We start from the raw sequence: 4278 nt of genomic DNA on the forward strand, positions 1-4278 counted from the left end.
CTTTTCTGTTATATAAAATCATTGATTTGATTTAAGTAAATAGGACAGTCTCTGGAGTGATTGTTGCGAGTAAAAACTTTAGCTATGGATAAGCCTTTAACAAATAAATAAGTACACAGCCTCTCCTCCATTTTGTGAATGGGATTTGTGCCTAATTATTGATTTTTTTTGTTTAACATTTGCAGTGGTGGCTCGTGCATGGAGCTGTAGGACTGCAGACCCCCAAATCATTTCTATACAATATTAATGATAAAATTAAAAATAATACGTTTTTTTTATTATTATTATTTTATTTGTACTATGTGTACATTATAAAATCATTAAGTTTAATGTCGGTATGTCCAAATTCATGTAAAAACAAAAATAAAACTTGCTTGGAGCTGTGAAATTCACAGTCACACTTTCTTAATGAAATTCTCTTGTTTTATTAAAATAATTATTTTTCTTATTTTATTTAATGATAGCGTTTTCTCGTCATAAATGTTTATTATATCTACCAAGTGGATCTTAAGGATAGCATACTCAACCATTTTATATTTCTTTCAGACCCGCACCCCCTCAATTTTTTTGTTTTGTTGTGTTTTTTTCATTTTATGTTGAATTTACTTATAACGGCACTAGTTGAATTTCAGAAGCCCCCCCTCACTGTTCTCTTATATCGCAATTTCTTAAACGCCACTCGCAAAAATTCGGAAAGTGATCACGTTTTGTTTTAACGGTTAATGTAAAAAAAAAAGTCTTTTGGGACGCTGATATTAAAATTAAGTCTTTTCAAATCAGTTTGCTCTCTGAATACGAATGCGTGTTCGAGATAATTTTTATTTTTTTTTTAATTTCTAATATTAATAACTACATTCTATGTCAGTACTTAATTTATATTTTTATCTCCTGATTGTTTTATTCAATGATAGCGTTTTCTCGTCATAAATGTTTATTATATCTACCATGTTGATTGCATGAACGGATTAGGAAATTGTTAATTTGTGAGAGGCGAATCTATCACCATACGTTCCCTTTAAAAACACACGCCAGTTGGACTTTTATTAAGTACAATACTTAATAGATTTTTTTAAAGGAGAGTAGAGAACGTTTTGTGGAAGCGTTGTCGGCAGCTCCCGTTATTCTCGCTTCTCTTTATTTGTCACTCAGTCCTCATTTTTTAATGAGTGATTTTTCTGACAAAGGGAGAAGAAAAAGCTGTATTTTAGGTTGGCAGTATTTTGCGTGAACAGTCGGCAGAGAGTGGGGAAATTTTCTGTTCTATGTCTATCCTTGTAGCCATGTCACTAGTAAGGGTGCTGGAGGTAAACGTTTTATCTGGCCTGACGTTATCCGCCTGATAGTCAGGGACCCGAACCTTGGATTAACCACTAAGGAGGCTGTCCTATTAGCAGGTGCAAAGTACTGGGGCTGCTGTATTGCCATTTGGTGAATGGATTCTGGACCATGCAGTAGTCTGTGGTGGGGCCTCTCGATGCCATACTAGTGGGTAATTGTTACGGATTTATCTTATCATGTGCTACAAAAAAATTCTTCGTTACTTTTCTCTCTTTGTTTCCCCTCTCTGTCCTGCTCTAAGCAAATCTGACGACCTAGTCCACAAACTCCAAAATTCCATCATGACAAGTTTCAATAAAAAATACACGATTAAACCCGGATCTGAAACTTCCAACGTAGACCCCCACTACCATGTCTCCTTCCCCAACATCAGGGGTCTACGTTCTAACCTTCCAGAGGTTGAAGCCCAATTACAGGAGACTAAACTAGACCTTTTCTTTTTAAGTAAAACTGGAATTGGATAGAATATTTCCCTAAATGAGTTCGTAATTAAAGGATACTCTAACCTAACTTCCAAAACTGACCCCACAGATCGTCATGGGCATGGAATATGTGCCTATATAAAAGATGGCTTTCCATGTGGTGGGGACATCTCCAGAGAAGATCCTAACTTACCCTATATGTGCTTCCGATTAGCACTAGCTCACACTACGGCATTTATATTTACTCTCTATCGCCCCCATAACAGCGGAGTTACTATCTTTAAAAGCATATCTGAGAAAATTGACCAAGTTCTATCAGCATATCCTTCAGCTAACATTCACGTATGTGGAGACTTCAATGTTCACAATGTGGAATGGTTGACCCACTCAAACAAGACCGATGATGAGGGGAGATTCTCTCATGATTTCTCCATTGCTTATGACCTAACTCAGATTGTTCACGAACCCACCCGTGTGCCCGACAATGACGGCTAGTATGCAAGTCTCCTAGACCTTTTTCTCACAACTTGCCCTGAACTATGTTCAGTTTCCGTTCTGTCTCCTCTTGGATCTTCCGACCACTCAGCTGTATCAATTAAGATAAAAATGAAATGTAATAAGTCCTCAGACGTGCCTCTCTATCGTACAGTATATCGATACACTATGGCTGACTAGGATAGTTTCCATACATTTATATCGGATCTTCCTCTGCGTTCCATGTTTAAAAAGGATGTGTCGTCTATTGTATCAGACCTGACAGAATGGTTAATTGTAGGTATAGACAATTTCATACCCTCGAAAAAGTTTCAGCAAAAACCTAACAGCCAGCCATGGTTTCCTTCAGAATATGCTGCTGCTATTGCGCACAGAAATCACTTTTTCCACTGCTTCCAGATGTATGGAAACTAAAGCCGCTTTCAGGACTGCCAGCAACCATTGTAAGAAAGTAATAAAGAACGCAAGAGAGCTGTATGCTTAATCCGTCAAGTCCAAAGTAGCTGAGTGCGGCTTGGTTCCCACCAGTTTTGGCAAATAGCAAACAGAATCTTGAACAGAAGCGTGTGCTCCATCCAAACTATTATCAATGGACCTAAGTTAATCTCGTCAGTATCAGACAAAGCCAAACTCTTTGCCAAGAACTTTGCAGCTAATTCTACCCTTTTCGACCTAGGCCGTCAACCACAGTATTTCCCCCTGTATCAGAAAACTATGTGATATACAAATATCTGTATGTGATGTTGCCAAGCTAATCATGAACCTTGATTCCAGTAAAGCAACTGGCCCTGACAATATTCCAATTATAGTACTCAAAAAACTTCAACCAGAACTAGCACCCATACTTACAAAACTGTTTAAACGTTGTCTTAAGGAGAATTTCTTCCCATCACCCTGGAAAATCTCATCAGTATGCCCTGTATTTAAGAATTCAGGTGATCGTTAATCCCCCTCTCAGTACAGGCCAATAAGTCTCCTGTGCGTCATGAGGAAGTTGCTGGAATCTGTGTTAAACACGGAAGTAATCAACTATCTCAGCAAAAATAACCTTCTTAGTTACACACAATATGGTTTCTGTTCTGCTAGATCTACAGCAGATGTGCTTACAGTTATATCTCATAGGATTAGCGAATCTCTCGACAGAGGCAACCTTTCTAGGGCAATTGCTCTTGACATATCTAAAGCCTTTGATAGGGTATGGCACAAAGGTTTACTTCACAAGATCTCCAGCTATGGTATTGCTGGAAATGTCTTCTCAATTATTAAATCATTTCTCTCTGATAGGTTCATAAGAGTAGTAGTTGATGGGCGAAAATCAGAAGCTCACAGTATAAATGCTTGAGTCCCTCAGGGGTCGATCCTGGGCCCAACTCTTTTCCTGATCTCCATTAATGATCTTCCAAATCACATCCTTACATCATTCGTAGACATTTTTGCTGATGACACTACCATCTATGGTAGGAGATCTAAGACAGTAAACGACCAAGTTCTCTCCGATTCTCTCTCCTCTGATCTTGATCACGTTGTACAATGGGGAAAGGAGTGGCTGGTTACTTTTAATGCATCTAAAACCAAGCTTCTATCTTTACATCATCAACGTTCTGATCCCCATTTGGCATCAATTAAAATGAATGGCTCTCGTCTTGAGGAGGCCTCAAGTTTTGACAGGCTTCTGGGCTGACCTTTACTCCTGATCTTAAATGGAATAGGTACATCAAATCTGTTGCCAAGGCCGCTGGAAAAATGGTCGGATCCTTCTATCGATCCAGTAGATATCTCACTGCTGATGCAATTCTCTATCTATTTAAGAGCCAGATACGTTCAAGGATGGAGTACTGTTGCCACATATGGGCAGGAGCTGCTAGAAAAGACTTGTCCTGCCTTGATAGGGTTCAAAATAGACTTCGTGGCCTGGTGGGAGATGTCCTCTTCTCTTCGCTGCAACCTCTGTCTCACAGAAGAGATGTTGCGAGTTTGTCTCTGCGTAATCGTTATTTTCATGGAAAGTGTTCGACTGAGCTTC

Source organism: Euprymna scolopes, chromosome 46, assembly GCF_053919585.1.
Source record: "Euprymna scolopes isolate OS-2025 chromosome 46, ASM5391958v1, whole genome shotgun sequence".
In the NCBI taxonomy this organism is placed as follows: Eukaryota; Metazoa; Mollusca; class Cephalopoda; order Sepiida; family Sepiolidae; genus Euprymna; species Euprymna scolopes.